The sequence below is a fragment of the Vulpes lagopus genome, chromosome 3 (genome assembly GCF_018345385.1).
Source record: "Vulpes lagopus strain Blue_001 chromosome 3, ASM1834538v1, whole genome shotgun sequence".
Classification (NCBI taxonomy): domain Eukaryota; kingdom Metazoa; phylum Chordata; class Mammalia; order Carnivora; family Canidae; genus Vulpes; species Vulpes lagopus.
In genome coordinates, this window is record NC_054826.1 from 119,197,759 (window position 1) to 119,216,801 (window position 19,043).

At 43.4% G+C, this 19,043-nt stretch overlaps 1 protein-coding gene across 1 annotated transcript in view; it reads left to right on the plus strand.

Annotated features, from left to right (window-relative positions):
* Positions 1–19,043, plus strand: part of CPPED1 (calcineurin like phosphoesterase domain containing 1) — a 105,707-nt gene that overhangs the window by 18,726 nt on the left and 67,938 nt on the right. The gene's annotated exons all lie outside the window — the stretch shown is intronic.

Below are 19,043 nucleotides of genomic sequence, written 5' to 3' on the forward strand. Positions count from 1 at the left end.
GTTGACTTCATTCTTATGCAGGCTCTCTCTAGGTTTCTGGGTTTACATCTTTGTCACAGAAACCACAACATATAGTGCCTTATTCTAGGTGGTCCAATCAAAGTCCTTGACTGACTACTGTCCAGCTCACGTGGTCCCTTGTAGCCAGGGTGTGGGGTCATCTCTGCCTCAGCAGTGTGGTCTGAAGAGCAGGCTGGTTCCCTTCAAGATAAGAGAAGTAGAATGTAAAAATAACAGACACCTTCTAGAACTCTTGTATTTTGGTTTCCTCCTCTGATACCTTCTCCCCCAGGCAAGATAAACCCTGGTGAGCAAATATAAGCTGGTGGAACTGCGCCTGCCCATCAGAGAGGTAGAGCAGACCCCCCATTGCAGAAAACCTGAAGACCATTGCAGAAAACACTGCAGTGGCCATACACATTTGGCTAATACTATCTTGTAAACCTGGGCTCTGAGTCCTGTAATTTCCAGTGCCTTTAGAAGCTGAGGTACTCTATGGTAAGCTGGGGTGCATTCATTCTCCCCCCTCAGGGTTCACTTGTCTGGCTGCCTACCTATCCAAAACAATCCCAAAATGAAGATGTGAGAAAGGGGCTGCCCAGAATCACTCTTTACAGAGTCCAGTGAGTATAATGAGCAGGAGGACTTCATTCTCTGTTTATACATATTTAATGCAAAGTTATGAATGTGGACATTCCCATGTCATTTGTTGGGTCCCACTGGGTAGAATCCAGGGTGGTTGTCTTGGAGAAGCAGCCTTTCCTACTGTTGGGCTTGTACAAATGCAGCAAGGTAGGGAAGAAGAAAAATAAGGCAGTGCACAGAGACCCAAAATAGGCAGATGCCAGCTCCACACCTGCCACTGATGTGCTGGGTAAACTGGGACAGACCCCTTACCTTCTCAGAACCTCCATTTCTGAGCCAAGAGCCCATTGATGCTGGAAGCATTCAAAACCCCAATAGCCTGGGGCTTCATAAGAAAGGGTCAGTGAGCTCTGTTTCTCTGGGCAAGTGGTGGATGTCTCAGCAGCTTGGTACAGAAGCACATTCACAGGATGTTGCTAAGTTTTGTAGAGAGGTAAAACCTTAGCTGCATGTGAACTGGGCCATCCTTGGTGACCCTTGAGCAAGGGTTTCCTGGTGCTGATACTGTATATTGCTAAAGTGACCACAGGATGCTCCAGTTTCTAATGGAGTTAGAAATCATAGCAGGACTCAGTCTTGGTTTACCAGGTAAAACCAAGGTAAGATGCTAGTTGACCAGATTAATGCTGCTTCCAGATGCTCTGATTTTGCTGTTAACTAGGTTCTTTGGAATCATTTGGTGTAATATGCGCTGTAGCATCAGCTAGATCTCTCACTCTGGACCATCCAGTGAGCAAACTTCTGCTTTTATTGGATAGTTGAAGGTTAGATTCCAGGTTTACAGTTTTTATGACCAGTGGCTTCTTTTCTTTGAAAACAGAAATGTTTTAGGACTCACTAAAATTATGTAACATGTTTTTGTAGATGTTTACTGACTTATTCTGAATTACGTTAATGTATTCAGTCATATTTCAAAATAAAATTTAAAATAAAAGCTCTCTATGCAATTTCAGTGCTTCTTGCATAAAATATACTGAGCTTATTAGTAAATTAGAAGGTACGGTTTTTATGATTAACTTTTTCCATTGGTCGGAAGACCTTGTAAATGTGAACCGTCAGTCTTTTGAACACATATTTTATATCCAGTGTGACCCGAGCCGAATTCGTATCTGTTCTGAAGAGTTGGACTGTTTTTGTGGGATTGTAACTGAGCCAGTGAAGGACTGTAACTATTTTGAGTATTGTGGTCTGAGATTAAACAGAATGTTTTAAAGCTAGTTACCATTTTTTAATATGCAATTAGTGGCTTCCTCCTCATTTAGCTCATATGCTGGGGCAGACACTAGAAAAGTAATTATTTGCTTTGACTGCTTAGCACATTGTTAATTATCAGATGCATGTATTAATAGGCAAATAAAATCAGAAAGCATACTTTTAATTCTACCATAAATAATATCTTGGGCCAAGTAGTTTTGAGTTCAAACTGGAGAAAAAGAACTTTATGAATAATGCTGTTTCTAATGAAAGTTGTAACACACTTTTCCATTATACATATTCATCACAATATTTGTTCATCTACACATTCTTACCGTGTACACACTGAGTGCCAGTTAAGGCACTATGTGCTCTGGATATAGTGGTTGGAAATGAACAACCAACCCTCCCATGGATCTTAAAATCTGGTAAGGGAAGTGTAAAACCAGGAATGGTGAGGGGCCTTCCTGGTACCAGGCTCTGCAGAGAAAGCCCAAGAAATGTAGGACAAAGTCTAGTTAGTTTTAAAACACGTGTTTTCATTCTGCAGATGTTTTTTTGGTTACCTGGTTGTTGTTTTTTTTTTTCTTATTTCATAAAGCTTCTCTATAGAATAAACCACATTATAAATAGCAAGTGGAGATTTGTACAAATATTGAGACCATTGATTTTCAGTCCTTCATGTTGAAGCCTAGGGTTACTTTGTTTGGTCACCCTGACATGGAGGCATTGACTGGTGCTGTCCCCAGGAACCTTCTGAGCTTTCCCCAGATCACGTGGAGAACTTGACAGATCGGAATGTGGTGATGCAATTAGAGTACAAGAGATCCTTTCAGCCTGTAGAACAGCTCATTATTAATGTGCGTGTCTGGCCCATCAACTAAAAATTGCCACAACCAAACAAAACAGAGAGCTGGAGAGCAAATTCTTCCCTGGATATAAAGGCTTCTTGACCAGCTCTTTGTTCATTGACCTCCACCCTGTTACATGATTTCATTTCAGTTCATGATTCGGCCTCTGGAAGAACCCTCTATTACCTGAAATGAGACAAGCCTGTGTTAGCATTCTTTTAGTAATGGTGTATGAGTATCCTATAGCTGCTATAACAAATTACTACAAACCTAGTGGCTTAAAACAAACACAGATTTATTCTTACACAGTCCTGGAAGTCAGAAGTCTAGAGTGAGTGCGCAGGGTTGCCTTCCTTCTAAAAGTTCCTACTTAAGAGGCTGCCAATATTTCTTGGGTCATGGTCTCTTCCTCCCATGTTCAAAGCCAATAGCATAGCTTCTTCTCTCTCCTTTGACCTTTGATTCATCTTCTCATGTTCTCTCTATTGAACCTACCCTCCTGCTTCTTTCTTATGAACAGCCTTGTGATTATCAGCCCACGCAGATAACCCTGGATAACCTCTCCATCTCAAGATCTTTAACTTTATCACATCTGCAAATTCCCCTTTTGCCATGTAAGATAACATAGTCACTGCCTTCTGGGGATTGGGGTGAGGACGTCTTTGGGAGCCCTTTTCAGCCTACCACAGATGGCATGGGATGCACTTCAGGGTGTGTATCTGCTAGGACTGCTGCTGCTAGCTCACCGACTCATTAGACTCATGAAAAGGGGGTGTCCTTGCTGTTTCCCTTTTAACTAATGGTAGAAACTGGCTCAGAGAAGTTACATACATCTCCCATGGTTCCTCAGCTTATAAGTGGTGGAGTCAGGATCTAACTCAGGTCCAGCTGTTTTCAGACCTCATATAGTTTACATGGCAACCTCCTTACTCAAAGGGTGGACCCCAGAGCAGCAGTGAAGAGCTTATTCAAAATGTAAAATTTTTGCAACACCCAGATCTGATGAGATAGAATTAGCTTTTTAATGAGATTCCCAGGTGAACTTATGGACAATCAAGTTTGAGATGCACTTGCCAGATAAAAATATACCAGGCTTTGCTTTTTTTGCACCAGGCCCTGTGTTTTTTGCATTAGGTACAATTTTGGTGTGTACACTAGTGGTTTGTGGACATTCCCTCCAACTGTTAAAGATAATGATGCCTAATTTTGGTGTGTACACTAGTGGTTTGTGGGCATTCCCTCCAACTGTTAAAGATAATGATGCCTAACAAGAGAACTATTATTACTTTTAGATTTTTCATGCTGCGCTCTCACAGGGAAATGTTTTAAGTTTGTGGCCTTTGTTTTGCTTTCTAAACAGTTTGAACAACTAAAGCAGAGTGACCTCTGCCATGCAGAGTCAAAACAGAACTTTTCCAGAATATTCAGGAAAACAATCACACACGCATGCTCTAAAAGGATCTTATGTGGGATGGTTGGGAGATCTAGAACTGGTTCTTTGATTTGGGTCGTGTACGTGTGCATGATCCCTTAATGTGCTATTCCAAAATCCAGAAAGCTCTGAAAGCTAAGAGTTTTTCTCAAGTTTGAAAACTAACTCAGTTGGCAGCAAAACTCACCTGAACTGACATGAGGTTGTTTATAGTCTCCCTTCATTCCTACTTAGTGAGAATATTCATATGTTTTGCTAGCAAAATGCTACTGTGTCCACAATGGGATGTCGCCCAAGACCCAGTTCCAGGTGTGAGTTAATATGTGCCCCATGCACAGTATTGCTGTTTTCGAGTCTGAAAAACTCCAACAAATTTCAAAGCAGGTGTGGCCACTTTGATTCGGGATAAGAACATATGAATTTGCAGTATTGATAATTTTGGATTTATGGATGAAGAAGCCCTTCATCACTAGAAGCAGAAGGCTTTTTCCTCCCTCTGATATAACTTTTCCCCTAAGGTAACCACACCATTGCAAGGGCACCATGATTTAGTTTCAAAGTTAAAATGGATTTTGGGTTGGGACCTTGTTGGGACCAAAGGGACAGGATATGAAAATGGACTTGAATTCAGAAAGGACTCTGACAAGTCTAAGGAGAGGATATATGCACCAGGGTGATGTTTGCTATAGATAAGTGCAGAATAATCCACTTAGGTGGAAAAGTCTTAAGTTCCATGCAGAAAAGGGCCGGGTGTCTGCAGATGTGACTGAGAAGGGCTAAAAGTAAAGGGATCAGCAGAGTGGTGGTTAGGAATTGGGAGATGCTGCGGGAATGCAAAGTAGAATTACTAGTAAGCGGGATTGAGGTGGCTTTCTTTTTTTTTCTTTCTTTCTTTCTTTTCTTTCTTTCTCTCTCTCTCTCTCTCTTTCTCTCTCTTTCTTTTGCAATTCACTCTTCAGTTTCACTCTCAATTCTTTTTTTTTTTTTTTTTTAATTTATTGAAAAGACCCAAGCGAAACCTGAAAAATCCTATTTCATGCAGTGTGGTAGCCTTTTGCCTTAAATTAGATGTGAACGACTGGGTTAAGGTCCAGATAGGAGTAGCCATGGCCAAATGACCATCAAGATGCCTTTCTCACTTGGAGTTTTCTAATTCTAGGATGAAGGAGAGTTGAGAAATGAAGCCATTGAGCAAAGATGGAGTGCTTTGGCGATCTGGGTTTTGGGCAAAGAGTAAGCCATTTGTCCTTCCAGCATTCACATAATCAGGGAGGGTTGGTGTTCATTTTCCCCAGCTGGGCAGGCACCAAACATATGAACGTAATTCTGGTATAAGACAGACTATGATAAGCAAAGCCTCAGAGGCATTGAAAAACAAAGCCAGAATTAAGGTTCTAGCCAGGAAAAGGCCTTATCTCATCCCTGCAACCTCTACAAGTTCACCTTCCACCAAGCTTAATTCAAGTTCCTACGGGGCAGTGAGGGGGTGTATGTGCTTGTATTGATGTGTATTTTCATCTAGCGCCCGACACAGTTGGACACGGGGAGGGTGTTCCCTGAATGCAAGTCAAATGAATCATTCTGTGTTTCCCGTGATGTGCAGCAAGTGGCCCATACACCGGGAGGCACCCAGTACACATTTCTGGATTAAATGAACAATCGATTCATTTATTTACGAGATCTCTGCTGAGTGCCTACTTTGTGCCAGGCAGTGCTCTGGGTGCTTGTGCTACATCAGTGAATAAAACAGACAAAAGTCCTTGCTTGACCTAGAAAAAAGGAATGTGGACACACAGAAACAGGAAATTTTTTTTTTTCCATTCTGATCTTTTGTAATGTTCAAACTCGGGTTGATAAGGATCAGTTTTATTATTATTTTATTAGATTTTAAATTACATAAATATGTGAATATGTTCCCTTTTTAAAAATTTAGGATCTACGTCTAGAATAAACTATAACCTCACCCAAGTCATTCTCTTGCGGTCACCATATGTGAGCAACCTTGTCTTGTATAAATGTCATTATTCTGTGCATGTTGTTCTGTGACTTAGTTTTTCCCTTTCCATCTACCTGAGAAATCCTTTTATGTTGATACATAGAGGTTTATGTCAGGCTTTTAGTAAGTGCATTGCATTCCATGGATTGGATCTCATAATTGGTTAATCCTCTCCCCAGGCCATAACAAGGAGTGATAATCTCCTCATGTTGGAGCTAATCTAAACAATGCTGCTGTAAGAATTCTTGGGTACACCAGTTAGTTTTACTTGAAGTCAAATGGGTTGTCTGGTCTTGGGATCTGCTCTAGCATTTGCTTGACGTGAACTGTAGTCAATTTGTTGTGTGGTTCCCCAGAGGATATGTTTCAGGGATTGACCTGCTCTTCCATATTACCTCTTCTTTGCCACCAGCACCTCAGTCCCTGTCGTACGAGTGCTGAATGTCTGCACTGCACACTACACCATAGCTACTCAAAAGTTTCCGTTGAACAGATATCCTCTTGTCCCCATCACAGTAGGATTTGTTGCTCTTGGGTTCTGTTTTGTTTTGTTTTGTTTTCTCCTAAAAGCTCAGTTAACGTATGTTCATTTTCTCACCTTGTGATTGATTAGCCTTGAGTTTTTCTAAGTGCCTACTCCAGGTTTCAAGAAATGCCAAGATTTGAAGACACTTTACCATATTGCTCAACATACCGAAACATAAAAGGGGTTTTGTGAGTGCTGGAAAGTGACGTGCCTGGGTTCAGATACCACCAGGCCCTGGAATGGGCAGGGCTATCAGCCTCAACTCTTTCCACAGGTTGTGTATGGCTGAATGCTGAGCAGTGGTAACCTGGAGCAATCAGCCAGCCCCATGGCTCCTTAGATCCTTCACATCCATTATAAGCCTGTTAAAACATCCAGGCAATCAGCGACAATACCTTCCTTCTGCTGAGACTGATTGAAAGTGGTTTGAACTAATTTACCTAATATTACTAATTAGGGAGCTTGGAGAATTACTTGAGAAGTTGTTTCTGATTAGGTGTGTGATCAGAAGCAGTGTTGTTGGCAGCTGTGATCATCCTTGGCTGCACCCCTCCCCCTAGCCCCCCAACACTTTCAGCGTGGCATCTTGGCAAAGGGACTATGCTCGCTGCTGGGCTGTGTCAGCTCTCTGTCCTCCGTTAGGGCATCTGTTTTATGCCTTGGACCCCTCTGGCAGGCTGACATACCACCTCTCAGAGTAATCTCTTTAAATGCATAAAATAAAATGCACAGGATTTCAGAGGAAACCAAGCATAATGAAATACACTTATCAAAATATTTTAAAATTATTTGATAGAATAAAATACATATTTCTTTGTTGATCTATTATACAACACAGTCTAACAGCAGGACTAAATAACTACTATAATTTCAAAGTGGTGCTGAGCTTAAACAATATGGTGAGGTGTCTACAACTCTAATAGTATATGAAAAGTCCTCGTAGTTTCTGTTGGTGGCAAAGTCCCAGGAGCCTTAATAATACCTCTGTGATTTTCCGCTTAATAGTAGGAGGAAATACTAAATACCAAACGTTAGTGAAAACATAGTTTTTCCCCATATGGGTTCACTGGTCCCTGTAGACCCCAGATGGAGAGCCCTTCCCTGTGCGCATATACGGACGTACTCCGTCTGCCATTCAGAGCTGTCCCATACTAGTCAATGTGTGGATTTTATGATTGACCAAAGTATGACCTCAAAGGTGGAAACTCTACCTTCAATTAAAGCCTCAAAGTCTTCTTAATTGTGGCTAGGAAAATGTGGATGTTTGATTATTCAGTGAAAAGAAATGACCGGAGCTGAATAACAGGAGGTTGTGAACAATTGCCTTTTGATTAAGGAAAAAAGAAGAAAAAACAGCCCTTCTGTATTCTTTTTCTTTGGTTTCTACTGTTTGGATCAAACATAGAAAATTGAGAAAGCCTTGTCCCATTGGTTTGTTTGTTCCATGAAGTGTTTGAGAGGCTAAAAATAGCACAATAAAAAAATATAAGTAAGGAATGACTAATCAGGACCAAAGAAAATACAAGTTTATATATAAAGTCATGACCCAAGGGAGGGAGGCAGAAACAGAGAAACCTCTCTGTGGTTGGCCAGAGAGATGGAAGATTAGCCAGAGAGAAAAAAAGACAGTCGTCCAAGAAACAAAATCAAACCCATCTCTAAGAGAGGCACAGCTTTTTCTAGAATATCTTTAGATTTGAAAGGAAGTTTTTATGGGGGTTCCTTTCTGGGGCACTAAGTAACATAATATCCAATAAGGGGACTTCTCAAGTAGTTTTTTGCCCTGGATGTGAAGTCCATTAATAGGCTTTGTCCAGCCGGTGAGCCCCATAAAACTGGACAAAATCCAGTGTCTTTGCATAGATGCCTTGGGGAGTGGTGAGGGGAGAGGGTCTTTAGCTTTCATCAGACCCTTCGAGGACTCCATGACTCAAAAGATGGTTAAGGAACCTCGATGCTGAGTGCTCCTACTTTTGAATTCCATCTGAGGACACTTTCCCTATGGTCAGCCAAGATCATAGATGCCGTTTGGCAAAGAAACTGTGGTGGTCTGCTCTGGAGCCCACTTCTACCCTCTGCCCTGCCCTGAGAGTTTTCCAGAGATGGCAGATGGATGCTGCAGAAACTTGCAGCAGAATTCCCCAGCAAGTAGATACCAAATCGACAAAACCAGTGTCTTCCTAGCTTGTGCTAAGCTGATGGGAATATTTATATCTTTCATTGTTTTTTGCTGTAAACACTCATTTCCTGGAATTGGGACATTTCACCGCTTTGATGGGCCTATTTTCTGCAACTACATGAAATACTAAAAAGGAGCATGATCCCAAAGAAGTTCAATTTTCAGGTAATTGGTCAAGTGATTAGAATGTGGAATGAAAAAAATAGTGAGAGATTGGAAACGTTGGCACCTTTAAGTGCCAGAACTGCTGAGGGGCACCTATTTTCTAACCCTCAGAATTTATAAATTCACCTGCATGTTTGGAATTCTAGATTGTTGAATATTTATATCCAACTCTATTTCCTGAATAGTTTATTGGAAAACCATGTAAGTTCTTTTCAATATATATTATTTGGGTTGTATAAAAAATTTATTATTCCTTCCTTCCTTTATGTATTATTTGGGTGAAATACTGCTGCCATAATCTGTAAATATTCCTGTGAAGAAATTTTGTATTGATCTGTAAGGTAGCAATTTTAGAAATTTCATATGGATAATATACCTTTGTTCATCTTTTTTTTCCCCAAAAGCACATTAAGGCATATTCCACATCATACCAAAACCTCCCATTATGTCAAACATTTTATTAATTGTATCCTAAGTTGGCTTATAGTACATATTCAACAGTGAGTTGCAGTAAATGTCTGGGAGCAGCCAGTGTAATAAGCTGTAGCTGTTAGATGCAAAATTAAATGAATTTTGTCTAATAACATGTATAATTTAAAAAGCGGTGGAACCTGATTAAGCTTGATCTGTTGGCAGCATGGTTCCAGATCACTACATGAGTAATTCTTAGGCTTGCAAAGTTTTAGATCAATGAATTTACATACCTCAATTAATTAGGAAAAGATAATGGAAAGGATTTGAGATGGAAAGGATTATGGCTCTATAAATTCTCTGGCACTAGATGAAACTAAATGTTTTTAATTGAAGGAATAAATCATTTTCTTAAGTTCCACTCACGGCTGCTTGTGCTGTCGAGTCCCCAGTCCTGGTACGCCCCAGAGCAGCATCCTGTACAGAGACCAGTACTCCACCGGTCTGCTCTGGCCTTGACCGTAGGCTGTTGAAGTTAGGTCATTGGACTGTAGGTCATTTACTCATTTGTCCCATCAGTCATAGCAGGTAAGTATGGAGGGCTTGCGTGTGTGTGTGGTCCAAATTAGCAAGAAACAGGCCCCATGCCTTTCCTCAGGAGGCGCCCATGCTGGTCAAGGAGAGAGGCTGGCAGAAAGAGGCCACACAAAGGGAATAATCTGGTGGCCTTAGCGAGTGTGAAGCTGTTCTGAGAGGGAGGGTGGCATGTAGGCCCTGGTCTGGCGAGCTGGGTCAGAGCAGCTTCCTCAAAACTGAAGTGGTCTTGGGTGGCCTCACCAGCGCATGGTTTCAGCAATCAGATCAAATTCAGCAGTGCCAAAAGGTAAACAGGAAAAAAGTCTGCATTCCTGCCCGCACTGATACACTTCTCAGAGAAAACACAGTTACTAGGTTTTCGTGAAAAAAATGATAGAATCATCAAGCTTATATATGCTTGCACATGTTGCGTTCTATGAAAAAGCAGAATGGGAGCCAGAAGGACACAGCATTTATTTGTGACATTTCTGTTCTCTTCCCGAGCAGCACATACAGGTGCCCGTCACTGTTTTCAATGCATAGATAGCAGAGTATACATCTTCTGTCCCTGGCTGGTGGGCATTTCGTTGTGTCCCTTCTTATGTTATGATGAGTACTGTAGGGCCCCTGCTTGAACCCACACCTCTTTGTACATGTGCTGCCGTTAGAAATATAGCTGTGAAGTCAGCTTGCTTACACCCAAATCATGGACTCTTTTCTACCAGCTGGATAATGTTGGGTGAGTTCCCTCTGTGTGTGGTTGAGTTTCCTTATCTGTAAAATGCCGAAGATCATGGTACTTCATAGACTTCTCATAAAACTTAAAAAAAAAAAAAGTGCTTAGAATGCTATATAGAATTTTACCATACAATAATCACAATTCTAGTTGGGTTTTTTAAATGAGATCTTTTTATTGAGATACAATTCCCATACCATTTAATTCACCCACTTAAAGTGGATACTTACTGGTTTCATTATATTTACAGAGCTGTGCAGCCATCACCACCATCTACTTTAGGACATTTTTATCACTCCCAAAAGAAGCTTTTTACCCATTAGCAGTCATTTCCTATTTCCCTCCAACCCCTCCTCGCCCCCAGCCCTATGCAGCCATTAGCACGCTTTGTGTCTCTGTGGATTTGCGTTTTCTGGACATTTCCTATGAATGGCTTCTTTCACTGAGCATCGTACTTTCAAGGTTCATCCATGTCATAGCAGGTATTGGTGCCTGTCATTCCTGTTTACGTCCAAATAATATTCCACTGTGTGGATCTACCACATTTGATTTTGTTGTTAGTCTGTGAGATAAATTCTTAGAAGTAGATCGTTGAATCACTGATAATACTAGGAAAAGGGAAATTGGGCCTTTGTCCTAATACATGGCATAACTAGTACATTCTGTATTTTTTTTTTAAATTTATTTGTGATAGTCACAGAGAGAGACAGAGAGAGAGAGGCAGAGACATAGGCAGAGGAAGAAGCAGGCTCCATGCACTGGGAGCCTGATGTGGGATTCGATCCTGGGTATCCAGTGGCCCAAAATATCAAATTTACTATCTTCTGTGTGTGAACTCCACCCCACCCCCCAAAAAAAGTAAAAATAGAAAAGAAAATGTTTTTAATGTGAAAGTGAAGGTCTCGGGTACTCAACACAGTGGAGGGAGTGGAGTGGCCCATCTCTCTGACTCAGGTTAATCCTAGTTTGCCATCTTGAAAAGATGAGAATCTATTTATTGTAAGACTCTAACTCTTCTCTGCAGTTTTCATTAAGGATAGTTTTGTCTGAAAATGAAACCCAAACTTTTAGAAACTGAATAGCAAGTTCACTAAGTTGAGTTGCTGGTATCTGTAGCTTGCTTGCTTGTTTTCTTTTTCTTCTTTCTTTCTTTTCTTTCTTCTTTCTTTCTTTCTTCTTTCTTTCTTTCTTTCTTTCTTTCTTTTTCTCCTTCCTTCCTTCCTTCCTTCCTTCTTTCTTTTCTTTTTCTTTCTTTCTTTCTTTCTTTCTTTCTTTCTTTCTTTCTTTCTTTCTTTCTTTCTTTCTTTCTTTCTTTCTTTCTTTCTTTCTTCTTTCATCACTTCAAAAATAGTCTTTACGGTTTCATTCCTTATCATTAGGTAAACTGAAGTTTGCTTGAAGAAGAGCTTGTTAAGAAGAGCTTGTTACCATAAATAGTCTTACTCAGGGTGGTGGGGAGCCACCAAGGTAGCTGTGTTATTATGAGATCATGGTGTTCTTATCCCTTCTTCCAGATGAGCAAACTGTCAGGTCTGACAGCTTTCCCAGCATTGCCCAGCTGGCGTGGGGTGCTGTGGCTGGGCCCAGCTCTGGAATTCAGAGGGCAGTCTCCTTTTACTGAACCCTCACAAGTCATCCTGAAGTAAGTCCTAGAGGGAGTCCTTCTACCTGCCACACTCCAACAGGCCAAGGCTGCAAAAAAACTAGGGGAAAGGGTGAAGGCGGAGGTAGGTTGGGGTGGGGGACAGGTGTTCCCAACTTGAGTTTGATGATAGCCACCCCTGCAAGCTCTTTTGGATCTAAATCTGCAGAATACAAAATGATCTGTCTCTGTCCACATAAGGATGAGGCCATGCAGGTGCATGCAAGCAGAAAGAGGTACAGTCTAGTTGCAATTTAGGCCATCCTGCCAGCCCTGGGCCACATCAACATTATCAGCATTAGGTTAATAGGATGATATTGTCATGGGAGTTGCTTTTCTTTGTTTAATAGACCAGGGTAGCGGTACTCAAAGATGTCACATTTTAAAATTTCACTTATCGGTAAATTAAAAATGGTCCCCAGAGCCTGTAACCCAGGGACCTCCAAACCCTGGGCACATGCTGTGGGAGATTTGCAGCAATTCTGAACAGAAGACAGCTTTCTCATTCCCAGTGAACCGGCCTCCTGATAGCCTGCCCTGGGACCACTGGGCCCCCAGCACCAGGAAAAGCCGACCAGATCATTATAGTAGCCTCTGACTCACCAAAGGTGAATGCAGCCATCTTCTTCAAAATCTTAGCACCACCACATTAAACTCTGTGTTCTGAGACATGTAAAGGTTTTTCTACCGGTGAAGGGCAAACCTAACATTCAGTTATGTAGAAGAGACAGAACCAGATGGATGTTAGAACACCAGTGGGTGTTTATGCCTGGCCTCCCTGTACCGTTGAACTTCACTTTCCTTCCTTGAGGGAGGCAGAAACCACTTGCTGTGATCGAAGCCAGATACCCAGAAGCCCTCTTATTCTCTTCAGCTTCCCTTGCAGCTAGGACTCCGGCACGTGGCCCAGTTTCAAACACTCAGACTCCCCTAAAGTGGATTTTGAATCTTCAGCTGTAGACACCGAAGAGGCAGGATCTTCGGTGAGGGGTTGGCAGCTACACCCACTTGCCAAGGGCAACAGTGGGCAGGGTCCTAATGTTACTATCATCTATCATGGCCATTGGCAGTGTCACTGGGCAGGCCGGGGTGCTGGGGGCTGTGCACTTCTTCCTGGAAGCAGTTTCACGAGTGATTTGAGGGTGTTGCTTCTCCCCTCTTAGCTCTGAAACCTGGTTCTCCAGCTTTCTTTGATTTGCAGCTACCTGATATCCTTTAGTAAATTGCTTCTCTGCTTAAATTAGTCAGAATCACTGGTTTCTGACAAAGAGCCCAACCAATGAAAGCATGCACATCACTTCTTTTAGGTGCTTCCCAATTACTCACCCACCACCAGGCCAGATTCCACTCTGTGCTTCTCCCTGGGCATCTGCCTGGTCGTTCCACTCATACCTCACTTCCATCGTGGGAAAACCAAACTCGCTCTTCTTAGAGCTTCCTTTCCATTTGGTGGTGTCTCGTTGTTCCTTCATTTATAAGGATGTGAACTTTTGAGATTCATTCTTGAGCCATCTTTCCTCCCCACCTCACCCCTACCCAGTGTAGCCCATCCTGCTTGCAGCCTTGCCTCACCTCTGTTGTATTAGCCCCACTCATACCAGGGTTTTTGCAGCTGCCTGATTGAATTCTTTGCCAACAGCGTGGTCCCTCATCAAATTGTCCCTTCCACTGGTCACCTGGTCTACCTCCACCGTGTCATGTGCTCAGCCCATCACTCCTGTGGTATGCTTATTACAGATGGCCTCCATTCTGCAACCCTCCATGCATCCCATCCTGCAGTGTGACTTTGCAGCTCTTCCATTGGGAGGTGGAATGGGTCTCTTGTATTTCTTTAACCTCTGGTTGCAGAGGGGCAGTGATTAAGAGCTCGGGCTGTGGTATCTGTCTTCCCTGCCTGGGTACCAGTCCCAGCTGAATCCTGTCATGGCCATGTGACCTTGGGCCTCCTTCTCTGGAAAATGAAGCTAATGTACCTACACTCAGAGGCTTGTTGTGGAAATGAGGCAAGATAGAAAACATAGAAGGGCTCACATAAAATATGCATCGAATAAATGGTGGCTGAGCCATCCTCCTTCTCCATCCTCTTCTATCTTGTTACTGTTGTCATTATCCTTGTCCTCTTTTGCAGTTCAGCTCCATTTCCAGTATTCTTGAAGACTTCTTCAGAAATACCAGTTTCTAATGATTCTTTCTACTTCTAAAGCTAGTAGTCTGTTTCATTAATGCAGTGCCAAGCTCAGTCTGCATTTTTCCGACACACATGGTCTAGTTAAGAGTCTGGGTTTCGGAGTCAGAGGACATGACTAATCAACCCTGTGACATTGGGCTAGTTAACATCTGTAAAAAAAAAAAAAATCTGTAAGCCTCAGACTCTGTACAGCTCTGGAAAATAATAAAAATGGGAGGCAATATCTGTACCAGGACTGGCTGATACAGTAAACAGGGAACATTTTGTACAATCTCTGGCACCTGATGAGCACCCGGTAAGTGTACCACCTGCTATGGTGCAATTGCACCCAGCTTGGGAACTTCTTAAGGATAGGTTTTCTGCCAGTAATCCACTTGCATCCCAGCACCTACCCCGGTATTGGAAACGTAGTAGGTGTTTAAAGCATACCACCTTGTGCAGACAGAGGAACCTGAGTCCTTAAACTGAGTCATTTAGGAGCTGTTCCTAGACCTTGCTGAGCATCTGCTTTCTTATCTGGAAGTCAGGGGTGGTGACATCTCTGTTCTTGGGTTGTCTGGAGGATTAAACAAGATTATAAATTACCAGAGCCTGTGACAGACCTTGGTGGTGGCCGTGATGGAGCAATGTCCTTGCTCGTTTTCCTTTATCCTCACTTGACACCATGCTGGACCTAAGTGACTGGCTCTTCCTCTGCCTTTCGTTGCCATACATTTTGCTCTGTTTTAGAGCAACCCTAGCTTTCTAGCAAATTTATTTGGGAAGATGGTATTTTCAGTCAAATGCTCTGACACACTACCATTTCCTGTAAATAATTACACAGTGTTTTAATCGGGTATCATTTGAGAGCATGCTGGGAAGACCTTTTATCCTTTTTTAAAAGGTTGCCATTAAGATTAGTTTAGTAGATGATCTGGAAGGAATGAAGCCTGTCATGGATACAGACTGTTATCTACCCCTGGTACCTCTGCTTCTAAGACCCCTGTGTGGAATATCAGTGCCAAGGATCTGAGGGTCTGTCCATAAAATACCAAGTACTCAAAGGGAAACCAGCCAGTGCATTCAGTTTTATGGGTTTTATTTGTAAACGTGTTAAGGCCCTTCTGTACAGTTCAGGTAGGCGCACCCTTTAGGCTGACTGCATTGCATGGGGCTCTTCGCATCTGTGGTAATGTTTATAGCTAGACTTTGGAGTTCTGTGCTATTCTAGATTAGGGTGGCTGCCCAGCCTGCTTTGCCAGGGCCTGTCCTGGTTACAGCACTAACAAGTCTCATATCCTGGGAAACCCCTTATTTCTGGGCAAACCAAGATGGTTGGTCCCCCTCAATGTGCCATCGTATAGTCCTCCTATACCCAGATTGTTGTTTTGAAGATAAACACTTTTCAGGGCATTGTAACCAAAATTATAGAAGCTAAACATGGAAAATTGTTGATACGTGCATTTCATATAAATGTTCACCGCTCTGTAGGAAGAAACAACCCATCAGGGACATATTTTGGGAGAGCATTGTAGTCAAGGTCTGCAACCTTGGTCTCAAGGGTTAAAGTTGTACCCTAAATTTCACTAAGCAGCCTTTAATTGCTTACTTCTGTCTGATTTATTATTTTGTTGCTTGGCTTTCCTGGTATCACTAAGGAGAAGCACTAACTGTTGCTAAATAAACACATTCCCGCTGCTACTTCCCCTGCAGCAGCTCGCAGGGGGCTGCTGTGTGCAACTCCACTCTCACAAATCACCCCTCTTATTTGTGGTCTCTGCCCTTGGGACTTCCCATTCAGGGGCTCCTGTTTATTTTTTTATTTTTATTTTTTTAATTTTATTTATTTATGATAGGCACACAGTGAGAGAGAGAGAAGCAGAGACACAGGCAGAGGGAGAAGCAGGCTCCATGCACCGGGAGCCCGATGTGGGATTCGATCCCGGGTCTCCAGGATCGCGCCCCGGGCCAAAGGCAGGCGCCAAACCGCTGCGCCACCCAGGGATCCCCAGGGGCTCCTGTTTAAAACCACAGCTGCATGTGTCCACAGACTGTTGGTATGGACAGCATGCTCTTCCAGCCGCCTGTCTCGTGGATGTACCATCACGCCTGTTTTAGAGGCTCTGCAGCTGAACCAACTTCTGCTTCTTTGAGGCACCCTGCAGAGCCCACGATGCAATTTAAATATGTCACTTAACCTGGATTTTATGTCACACCGCCCCAAACATATCTCCCAAATTTGCTCAATGTGTCTAGCTATTTTCATACGATGATACAACAGAGAATGAATTATCATCATCATACGGATGTGAGCCTTCTTGAAAGTATTGATATCTATGGTAAGAATGATCTAATGTCTTCTGAGCTAGTAGATGTGTAAAGAGACTGAAATGCTTGCAAACGGGTCACCCTGAGAGAACCTTCAGTGGTTAACCCATGAGGGTCACTGTGACAGTCATATAAACGATGCAGTTCCTTTGCCAAGAGACACCCCTCAGAGACGTTTGACCCCATTCTTTGCTGCCTCCCACGAGAGAGAGAGACAGAAAGAGAGAGAGAGGACTGTCACTTGCCCTGCAGCTTCCTGGGCATAGGACACACCCCACCCCCACTTTTCCTGCTGTATGTTAACATTTTCTCTAATTTGATCCACTGTAAGGTCCAAGAAAAGCTGATATTCTCCCTGTTGGCCCTCTTCCTCCCAGCAGTAGAGAAGGTCCTGTGCAAATTAGATTTTTATAAATAGACTATGTGCAGCAGAGGGTCTTAGAGGTCTCTACAGTTTGTCCTTTAGTAGGACGAGGAATCCACATGTATGTGCACTCATCCCCTCAGTTTGTTTAATCAGATGCCTGTGGATCAGATTGAGAAATCGTGTGCTCCCTCTGCCCCTGCAGCATATGGAGACCAATGGCTGTTAGTCGGGGGAGGCGGGGAGGGTGGTTCTTTCCTCGGGGGGGAGGAGGAGCGGCCCCTGTGTGTGTGTGTGTTTTTGTGTGCACGTGTTTATGGACATGCACACATATCACAGGAGATCAGTTGCCTTGAACTACAAGGGCTTCCTCTGGTTTGGGTCTGGCTTGAAAACATCCCATCGAAATGATTGAGGGACAGAGCTGGTTTTAAAACCAATATTTGTCATTTCACTTGTCCTCCTCCAGAGCCTGTGAATGCTCACATGGGTGGGTTCAGAGGCCACCACGCACCTGGCTATGGCTCTTTGTTACTGAGATGCACTTTGAAGACCAGATATCTCTCTGTCTTCTGACAGAACTGTGCCACACAAGGAAATAAAAGGCCAGAGCCGAGACTGACGGGCAGCCAGGGGGAAAGCTGTGAGGAACCCTGGGAGGTTGTGTGCATCGTAGGGAAATGAGCACGATGAAGTATTCAGTAACCCAGAGCCTCGTTTGTGGCCATCTTGGTTCATCCTTGTCCATCTTCTTCATAGCCCACATGGGAGGAATGGCTGCATTTCTTCTTTTCCTGGGTCACTGAATAGGGTTGGATTTCCAGAAGGCTAGACTCTGCAGGAGTAACCACAGATGGATGGGGGAGCTCCCACCAGGAGCATGATCCAGGTAAAAGGAAGGACCCACAGACTTCTTGTGAAAAATAGGAATTGTGTTCAAATCAGCCTATACAGCAGGGGAGGGTCTTGAAGAAAGGTGTTTCTCTTGTAGGAAACGGAAATCTACTCAAAGTAGCTTAAGAAAAAAAAAAGTGTCTCTGGGCGGTGGGACTCAGGAGGATTTCGGTGAATGGGAGGGCAGGAGTATACTGAGGCCCAAGGAGGGAGGGGACACATGGGCACAGAAAAAGGAAAGGCAAGGGTCACTGACTTCTGCCTCTCCTGGGTCCCAGGGGCCTTCCCCGCTCCATTTTTCCCGTCTCTGAAGACCAACTTTCTGGATTCGGGCACAAATACAGGATGATCCCTGCCCTGCCTTCATGTCGTCTCATAGCATCTCTCCTCAGTGAGATGCATAGATATCCAAAGGCCCAGTTTTCAATGCCCAGAAGAGAGTGTGTGATTGGCTCAGGCAGGATCGGATGTCTCCTGAGACTGGCCAGCCATTGCCAGGGGCTAGGGTCACACTGTACAGACGTGGCTGCAGGCGCTTGTCCCCGTCCGTGTGTACAGGGGCAGGAGGAGCAGGGATCTTCCAGATAAATCTCTCCTGGAGGGGAGGAGAGGGTCCTTTGGATGCAAGCAGCAGAAACCCTTGGCCAATTTAAGGGGGAAAATGGGTTTATTGAAAAGATTAGAGGTCGTTCAAGGATTGAAGGGAGAGGCTGAAAACAGGCATCTGGAAAGCTCTGGGGGGTTGGGAAGCAGAGCTTAACTCAAGATCTTCCCACAGCACTGCTGTCCAGGTGCACCTGCCGCTGCCATGCTCCATCCTCTCGTAGCCCCACTCGAGAATAGTGCCAGGGAAGGAGAGTCTGATGGGCCCAGTCCATGTACACACCCATGCCTCAGCCAGGAAGAGCACATTGGCCTAAATGACTATCCCCGCCGA